Consider the following 10,667-nt stretch of genomic DNA (forward strand, 5'->3'; position numbering starts at 1 on the left):
AAATACGAAATCTTGAGTTCGCGGAGCTAGCTTATCGTTAAGATTCATTCAAATTAACAAACTCCCTCTTATTATGTAATATCTAAACACAATTGGTGACTATATTGACTAAAATATGATGTGGTTATGTTTGCCTATGATACAACTCTCCACAAGGGACCACATGACACAGAAATTAACAATTATAGGTCACCGTACGGCCCTCAACAATGCCCATATTGCATAGTCAGTTACAAAAGATCCCTAAATGACAAATGTAAAACAATTCAAACGAGAAAACTAACAACCTAATGTATGAACTTAAAATGAACGAATATGTAACATAGAAACAAACGACAACCACTGAATTACTGGCTCCTGACTTGGGAAGACATTAAGTATGTCTTAACTTACATCTTGAAATGTACAATTAAGGTTGGTAGAGTCATTTTTACGACAAACAGATAATTTCTATTTCATAATTATAATCTTTCAATTTTATCGTCGCAGCATTCCAACAGCTCCTGCATACGGAATATATATTTCCCAGGTAATTATATAATACGATATATCTAGGCTTGTCATTCCTATCTTAATACTGATGATGTACATGTCCTTTGGTTTTGTGAGTCTTTGTTTGATTGGTATTGTCTTTCTTTGTTAAAAGGTTACATTTTACCAGAAAGCCATTGCTTCAAGGGTTTGAAGTTGTAAAGTTAAAACTATCCCTTCGAAGGTTTTACGGACAACACCAAACTATTTTTAAATGTCAGTGCCAGACATGACAACGGATATTTTAGTCGTAGTCACAGTTTAAAAAAAATAACATTAAAATTGAACCACAACATGTTTACCCATTTTTCATTCCTGACTTTCTTACACATTATGCCAACTGTTTGTGTCTGTATGTGCATATGTGTGTAATCAGTATCTTTCATCAATTTGATTTTGCATTCTGCATTAGTATAATATTGTAAGAGGCGCATGAAAATGTCACATATTCCATCAAAGTTTTATTCAAACTAGCCTTTCAGTGAACCTTTTCTGAAGCTACTGACATTAATCAGCAAATGATAAAAACATATTTATGTCTTTCTGCTCGTTTTCGTGGTAAAATTCACCCACCAAGTTCGTGCGCCAAATATTTGTGAAAACAATAACAATAATTGCTTGACCACTGTCTGGTATGGATATAAAAATACGGACAGTCATACAGAAAACAGCCCATACTACATACATTACACAATGTTCATGATCCTTTACACACACTATGGAGACTATTTTAATCCTGGGGTATCATCACATGAATTGTATTGCACATTATCTCTCAATTTTGAAAATTCCACAGGAACCAAAATGCGTTTGTTATTGTAATTGTCCTGTCGGCTTTTTTTTTTTGAGGTTATGATATCATCTTTTTTTTAAATTATGATTTCCGATTGCCCCCTTTGTATTTTCTCTTTGTGTTGTATACTAGATTGATTGTGCCACATGTGGAGCAGGATCTTTTCACTTTTCCGGGTTACCTATTGTCACCCAAATTTTTGCGTGGGGTATGTATTGCCCAGTCTTTATTTCTATGTTGCGTTTTGTGATTTGTCATTTGTTTGTGTACTGTTAAGCGTTTGTCTGTGTTTCTTCTTCTTTCCTAGCCATGGCGTTTACAGTTTATTTTCATCGGATTTGTTTTTAAATGTCGTCCCTTTGTTTCCTTCCCTTCTTATATTCTGATTATATCTGAATTTTCATATTTCATTTTGTAATGGTGTTTGATTATTTGTTTATGCGCGATTTTGGTTTCTCACCAAAATTGCTTTTCTAGTACTTAACTAACCAACTTTGTCTTGTAAAAGAAAAGTAAAAAAGCCGATTTTCCATGTGTTCTCTACATAGTAGTCCTACTTTTAGTCGTCAATACATTTCACAAATATAACAACATGAACAAGTTAAAAGTTAGTTTATTTAACATGTTTAATACAGAAAAGTTTATATATATTTAGATTCCAAATAAAGTACCTTTGTTAGAGATATAGACCAACAGTTTCGTTTTAATGCAAGAAGCCAACTAATCATGATTGTAGACAAACGCTACTCCCAGAACAATCATGTTGTAAAAAGGTTTCTGACACTAGTCAGTCAAAAAGACAAGGGGTTTTCCAGTTTTTGCAAACAGCAAGTACCGTTTGTGTAGAACGACTTATTGATTTGATATTCAAGAGCATACATTTCTTTTCACGATTTTATTAATAAAGTGTAGCTACTTTTCAGCAAGTTACTAAAATAATAAGTTATATTAGTAAAGTTTAAGTCTTCATTAAGAAAGTTTCATTGGCACCATCATTATTTGGTACGCGGTTATTGAATATATATTCCAGTTTTCGTAGGCTTCTCACACCCATTTTGCTGCAATTGTGACATTATAATGAGACATCACACCGAATATGAGCAGCACGACGGATGCTTGCCCTTCAAGAGCACCCGATATCATTCTTGAGATTTCCATGACAAAAAAGAAAAGTCAACGCCTCCTCTAGTTTTCAACCCATTTAATTGAACGTTTGCAGAAAAAAATACACAGGCGTTAATGTTGCATGTGCACCTGTTATTATGAAATGTTTTGACAAGTCATATTTCCTGACCTAGAAATTATTCATTTTTCAGCAAATTTTTGAAGAAGTTTAACGTTTTGTATATACAACTTTTACTGTAACTGATTAACCCCGATCCCTATGACTTCCAAAGGAATTGCTAAATATTTTGACCGTTTTGCACCAGTTTTTTTGTGGAATTATTTGAGGATTTGTTTTTCTTAAGTTTCCAAACTTAGTCATTTTTTTTTTTATTAAAATATACAAATAATCAGTACAGTAAATGAACCATTCTGAGCAACCAGACATTTGAGCCTTTGCATATCTTCTTTTATAATTACATGTATACTACAATTATGATCGACGCCGTCGGTAAAATATTACTTAACTTACTGAACTAATCTTATTATGTTCTAACACCAAGCGTAAAGGAATATCTAAAGTATATTGTTGGAAAAAAAAATATAAGACATCTTGTCGCATAATTTTCTTTATTTATTCAACTGTTAACAAAAAGCAGTTTTCTTAGGGCTCATTGTTCTGAAAAAAGAAAATAGTAATATTATTTATGCTTTCTACAAATAAAATAGACAATCACTAAATAAAGTAGACAATCACTAGTTTTATTATACAGTGTTTAACATTCATATAATGGTATTTAGGATGAACTAAGAATAGAAAAGGTCTAGATATTTGTTTGATTTTTTGTATGATGTAATTTCAGAATTAGGGAGGAAGTTGGTGGTACAAAAGAGAATGGGAATCAATGGAATGCTGACTGCTGTATCCTTATTTTACCTATTATGTCTGTTTGTTTTGTTCACAGATTGTTGTCAATATAATGGAATTTGATGCGACTGTACTTCATACAAGTAAGTCAGAGGTTAAGCATGCTTTAACACAAGGTTTAATCCACCATGTTCTACCTTTTTCTAAGTTTTTGTACCATCTAAGTCAGGAATATGACAGTTGTTATCCATTCGATTCATGTGTTTGAGCTTTTGATTTTGCCATTTGATTAGGAACTTTCCGTTTGAATTTTCCTCGGAGTTCAGAATTTTCATGATTTTACTTTTTTGTATGGTAAATATATTTGTATACTAATCATTGTGAGCAATCAATGGTAAATGAAATAATCAGGACTGTTTTATCATAGAGGAACAAAGCAATTTGATTGGATCAAGTCATGCACGTCGTGGTTCGATCTTTAATCGTTGAAATGTGGAAATTTGCCAGTTCAGTTGTAAAAAGATTCCGTAATATTGAACAAAACCAAGTCCTTAATGCACTCAATTATTGCAAATTACATAAATGTTAAGTAACAAGTTCTTCAAGATTTAATATAAAATTCAGTTTGATATTATTGCTAACTATCCACCACGACTGAATAAAGCAGATGAAAAGAAGTATATTTAACCGTAAAGCCATCAATAATGAGTATAATTAACAATAAGATACGTCGTAACGAAAAACAAAAGCAACAAACGAAAACGATAATCAATAGACAGCGACCAAAGACAACCACTGCATTACAGACCCCTACAAAAAAGTACAGATTAAAGAGTATTTACAGTGACTGAAGATAAATCAAGCTTATCAAAAACCTCTCAGAAATATTTTTTTATTTTTTTAAGACAAGCTGTTATGGAGTTCAAACATGTACATCTCACTTAGTCCAAGGGATGGCATTGCTCTAGTTATATGTGTTTTTCTCATCTCGTGGCGATTCATTCTAGTTATACTCACCCTACACCTTATGGCCAGTTCCAACACACACAAAAGACAGAAAAGCATCGTCCGTGTTTCTTTCCGTTCTCTTTACAACATTTTTTACACTTCCTTCTCGTGAATGGCAGTATGCAGTGTTTAGAACACTTGAGAACCCGTACACTGTTTTTTGGTTCCGCCCCTTGTACTTCATTGACTGAAAAGTGTATTTGAAAGATTCATTATTTGCAGCAACAAAAGACGTCTTACATTTAAGTCAAATATGCTACAGCAAAATTTTACATTCTTTTTACTTCTTATAGATAGAATCTATATTAATAGAGATGGAAGAATAGCAATAACAGCACTGTTAACAAAAACAGTTTGTTCACTTATTGTGTTTATCATATCCTTTTCCTTCTATCTGTTTTTTTTTTTTTTTTACTGTTTTTCATTTACAAACACACTTTTAATTATAAAGATGAAATACCATTAAATATATTTTTAGTAATTATGATTGCTAACCAAATGAAAAATACCGAACTCAGAGGAAAATCCAATCGGAAAGTCCACAATCAGAGGGCAAAATCAAATGACAAAACACATTAAAAAACGAATAGACAAGAACTATCATATTCCTGACTTGGTACAGGCATTTTGCAAATGTAGAAAATGTAGGATTAAACCTGGTTTTAAAGCGCTAAGCCTCTCCCTTTGATGACAGACTATATTAACAAATAAAACATGTAAAATAAGGAAATCTGTTTACTCACCACACGAATAGATCAGAAGTAAAACAAACATTGCTCCAACAATTGCTGATTTCTTCATATTGAAATGGTTTCCTTAAAGTAATAAAGTATTGTACATGCATTTTCTGTGTAACACAACTATAAGGGGAGTTTTGAGCGTTAACATACCTGTTAAACCCTGCCATATTTTTTGTGTTTCTGTCCTCGTCAAGAGGCCAGTTATCCAGTAGCTGTCGGTGGTTGCCGTATACCATAATGGTATTTTCGTTTATTGTTTTTATAGTTAATATCAGCCGTTAGTTTTGTCTTGTGGTCTTCAATGTATAGCTTTTTCATTTACATCATTGCCATACGTCTCAACTTTTTTTGTCCATCGCATTATGGTTTCTGGTCTGTTCGTCCGTTCGTTCGTCCGTTCGTTCGTTCGTCCGTCTGTCCCGCTTCAGGTTAAAGTTTTTGGTCAAGGTAGTTTTTGATGAAGTTGAAGTCCAATCAACTTGAAATTTAGTACACATATTCCCTATGATATAATCTTTCTAATTTTAATGCCAAATTAAGAGTTTTTATCCCGCTTTCACGGTCCATTGAAAATACTAGGGAATAGGGTATCCGTGTACTTGGGACACATTCTTGTTATATTTTGCATCAAATAGTTTTATTCCTTTGTATTCCTGAGACTGTATCAATTTGTTGCCATTTGCATTATTTCCAATATTACTGTAGTTAAATTGTATAATAAAAGCTTTCTGTATTTTTAGATTAAAAAAAATTATATAACAGATGATTGAACAAAGGAAAAGACATTCTATAAAACATATGAAAGTATAATTACCTTGTTTGCTCTTTTATCTAAAGTATACAAGTCAGATGTAGTTGATGTACACAGTTTTGCGTCTGAATTTATAGTAGACAGTGTCCTCCTTTACATCACGATACATTGTTATTGTTCCATTCATCTTATGATCATATGATACAATGGTGGCGAGAAAAAAAACTATAATCAATTTTGAGTATCCTGTTTATTTTTTCACAGTGTTTCCTTCTATATACATTCATTTCTTTTTAAAACAAATTTATTACACAACTTCACAATAATATGAAATAACAACATAATTACTTTTTCAAAAAATTTGTTTACTTTTCCACTGGATAAACTCAACCAACTTTTGTTTTGGAGAGACACATTTTATATGCAACGTAACATTGCAGATAACACAGATAAAATTTTGGAACATCGTCATAAGGGGGAAATATTTGTCACATATACCTACACACACGTTTAAGCACCCTTACATACCCTCGCTTATGTACGTATACACGTACGCACACACACACATACACACACATATATATATATATATATATATATATCTATATATTATTAATGACTAATATTGTGCATAATAAAATACTGTTGTATGTACACAAACTTATATCACACAAGATACAACGATATACACCATGACCGTCAGCCGTGAGATGTCTAAGTAATTGGCATCAATTTGGTCCAAAATATATGGTTTTTCTTTTTTATTCTATCGGCTTAATTTGTCTTCATTAAAACTTTTTTTCCTTCTGTTAGGGGATCGGGTATTGATTGATCTTATTTCTATTGTTCCATGAATCTTTAATTTTTTTTAGATTTTTCGAGTGATACTTATTTTATTTGTCATTCTACGCTACATAATACTTAACCGATATATTTCTGAAAACCGTTTTGAGATTAATGGGGAAAAGTTTCATATTTTTTTTAAATTTCTGACATTAAACATACATGATACAGAATACAATGTTTCATTTTTCACCTTATGTCCTTCTATCAACATGCATTTTTCTATAAATAAAAGAAACATTTACATACATGATATAATTATTTCACAAATATTAATTTATCAACCAACTTGTGGTCTACCGAGACAATTATTATGCTACAAAGTTCAATTTTAGGACAGTGCCGTTAAGTGTTATTTGTGTTGCATGGTGTAGTTTACTCGACCGAAAACAACTGATAGAAGATATTGACCCGTACAAACGTTGGTAATGAAGGACATTTTATTGCTATTCAAAGAACTGATAAATATTCGAATAATAACAAGGTTTTTAAGGTCACGTGTTCGTACAAACAATAATACAAACAAACACAAAGTAGAACCCATCTGTACATCAAAACTCTTGTCTCATGAAGACCAAATGGTACATACTGTTGTATTTTTCAAGTTACTAGTTTGTTTCCATAACTGTTTATTTATGTGTTTAAATAGCTGCTTGTTTCTGTTAAAATTATTTACAATTTTGATAGATTTAGTACCATTTAGTGCTTAATGTTGTTCTGGTAATTTCACTATAAATATTAAAAAGACGGGATATTTCTAACTTTTTTTGCAAATTTCTGTCTAAAGACTTTTAGTTTACTTAGTTAATTCGTAACTTTTTCTACCGCCCTATGCTACAGGGGAATGTGTTTTATTTTTTCACAGTGGTTCCTTCTATAAACGTGCATTTTTGTCTATTTAAAGAATTTATAACAAAATACAAAAAACATCCTCAAATATATAAATTTTAACAACCAACTTTTAATTAAGCGAAGTGAATGTACCAAACTACGTCTTTTGAGAAAATTTATTCAGCGAATCTGAATGAAGTTTTACTTTTAATGCTGTAACTTACCCTACCGTACATTACTCGTAAAGGTGAACAAAGCGAACATATTTTGTTAATGATGTTTTAAAGTTTAAAAATTCATGACACAAATACATGAACGATTCATGAAAAAATTGTAACGCAAACTATTTTGGATTTATGTGCGCACGGGTACAGAAATATGCAACGTTCAAAATGTATGTGTGTTGGTGTGTGTATGAGTGCGGATGTGTATGTATTTGTGAGTGGTTTCCCCTTTCGACGCTGTTCCAACATAATATTGGTTATATTTGCAATTTAACGTGCCATATTATATGTTTCTCTCTGAAACAAAAAGAAAAGTAAACAAAATAGATAGTTTGTGAATTAATTTGTTATACAAGAAACGTAAGGTATATAAAGAGTCACAGTGTTAAAAAATAAAAGGTATGCAAAAAAATAATGATAAAGAGTTATTTTGGTTTTGCTCTGTATCATATGATCATACGATTAATGAAGCAATTAAAATGGATCCTGGTATTAAAGGACACATCTACTATAAATTCAGATATTAAACATTGTGCATGATTTAGCCGTGACCTGTATAGTTGAGATAAAAAGCAAAGGTACGTTTACTTTTATTTGTTTACTTTTAGCATTTAAATGACTTTTGTTTCATTATCTGTTATATAACACTTTCTATTTGAAATTCTAGTTCTATTACATAATCTTACTTCTGTATAACGCAAATATTGCCAACGGTAATAGGTGAATACTTATAAAATGTATATCTCAGGAACAATATGAAAAGAAATTATTCGATTCTAACGATTAAAGTAAGGACATATGGCAAAAATGTAACCGAGACAACTATCAGTTGACGACCACAGAACAAAACATGCGTCCTAAAAGAGGGACCAAAGATACCAAAGGGACAGTCAAACTCATAAATCTAAAACAAAATGACAACGCCATGGCTAAAAATGAAAAAGACAAACAGAAAAACAATAGTACACATGACACAACATAGAAAACTAAAGAATAAACAACACGAACCCCACCAAAAACTAGGGGTGATCTCATGTGCTCCGGAAGGGTAAGCAGATCCTGCTCCACATGCTCTAATGTGCACTGAACAATATTAATCGTAAAAACAATAAGGCATGCTGCAACCAACGACAACTACTTGACGACAGAAACACAAATTATGTTGCAGAGTTAATCATTTTTGTAAACGCTTGAAACTCATTCATGTAAAAGATGGACGAAAGGTACCAGAGGGACAGTCAATAGTAATAGTTGTGTGTAGCAACACTTTATTATTAGCAAATGCATGTACGTTCTTTTAATATTTTAGGGAAAGAATTTCCAAAATGAAAAATACAACACTTTTTGGAGCAATTTTTGTTTTACTCCTGATATTTTCGTGTGGTACAACTTTTTTGATCTTCTGTTCCTCGATGCTGTTCGTCTTTGTGATTGTTTCGGCTTTCAAACTTTTGTATCTGGGCATCACTAGTAGATCTTGTGTGGATAAAATGCACTTTTGGCGTATTTAAATTTTCAACTTGTTGCCTTTTGTTGGCTGTTGTTCATGTGTTTCTTTGTCATTTGTATTCTCCAATTTATTTATATTGTAGTCCTGTGGTGTTGAGTTGTCATCTTAATGTTATATTTCACATGGCTATAAAAGGGGAGGTTTGGCATGCCACAAAACCAGGTTCAACCCGCCATTTTTTTTCTTTAAAAATGTCCTGTACCAAAAATGGCCATTGTTATATTATAGTTCGTTTCTGTATGTGTTACATTTTAACGATGCGTCGTTTGTTTTCTCTTATTTTTGAGTGTAAATTCCCATTGCGATAAGACGTGTCATGGTACTTGTCTATCCCAAATTCATGTATTTGGTTTTGATGTTATATTTGTTATTCTCGTGGGATTTTGTCTGTTTCTGTGTGTGTTACATTGTAGTGTTGTGTCGTTGATCTCCTCTTATATTTAATGCGTTTCCCTCAATTTTAGTTTGTTACCCCGATTTTGTTTTTTGTCCATGGATTTATGAGTTTGAACAGCGGTATACTACTGTTGCCTTTATTTTTTAATTGTTAATACTGTAAAGAAACCTTATATTTACAAACAAAAATTAAAAGGTAATACTCACATTTATACTCAGGTTATAATGAGTTCGGATCGAACATAAAACACGCTTTGTATGTTGTAATTTTTTGATAATTTTAAATACTGGCCTCTATAATCAAATGTTTGTTTGTATATGAGGATAGTAAAACACCAAAGGAAATTAAAAGGTGGAAATTAAAATAAAATCAATATTAAAAAACAGAAAATGCGATGACCAAGTCCAGAATATTTCTAAAACTAGACAAACAAAAACCTCCTTGTAAAAAGAGGAGACATTTAGCATGTTTAGGTGATCCGATAAACTCATCAGTACCATCAAGACTGTTTGAAGATTTGATATTACGTAAGTTAAAACACGTGGACTAATCTTTATCGCGCATTAGGCATATTTACAAAGGTCTCAAATTAATAAAGCAACAATAATTATTATCACAGAGAGTAAAACAGAGATGAATAGTGCATTTTATAATCATTTAGGTAGTATTAATGTTAAGTCTAAACAGTATAATTAACTTTAATTGATTTTTAATAGTAAAAGTACAACGTGTTTGACTCGGTTGCAATAGGAAATATCTATTTGCAAAATGTTTACGTTAAAACTATAACTAAAGCGCAACCCAGATGGTATATACTTATGAAAAATGTATTTGAATATTTTGTCAAGAGTTATCCTTCACGTTTTTAAATATCAAATTTGGACATTTTGACGCACATGATTAAATCTAGTTCTGTACGTCATACGTGATATAAAAACTATTGCGATTAAATAGTTATTCTAAAAAGCTATTGCAATGCTTGCTTTATTTTTTTTGTTTGCGTTAGCAGCTTGTATGTTTTATTTGGTCTCATTTCATTTCTAGGTATTAATGTTTACTAGACGTTT

General features: G+C 31.6%; 1 long non-coding RNA gene across 1 annotated transcript; it reads right to left on the bottom strand.

The window, feature by feature from the left end:
* Window positions 1-3,041: 3,041 nt before the first annotated feature.
* Window positions 3,042-5,958, bottom strand: LOC143049090 (uncharacterized). Its single transcript, XR_012970053.1, has 4 exons — window positions 5,859-5,958; window positions 5,048-5,119; window positions 4,314-4,491; window positions 3,042-3,107 (listed from the first exon to the last, which is right to left on the bottom strand). It is a non-coding gene; the product is annotated as an uncharacterized LOC143049090 (long non-coding RNA).
* Between the last annotated feature and the right edge of the window lie 4,709 nt (window positions 5,959-10,667).

Source organism: Mytilus galloprovincialis, chromosome 10 (genome assembly GCF_965363235.1).
Source record: "Mytilus galloprovincialis chromosome 10, xbMytGall1.hap1.1, whole genome shotgun sequence".
Classification (NCBI taxonomy): domain Eukaryota; kingdom Metazoa; phylum Mollusca; class Bivalvia; order Mytilida; family Mytilidae; genus Mytilus; species Mytilus galloprovincialis.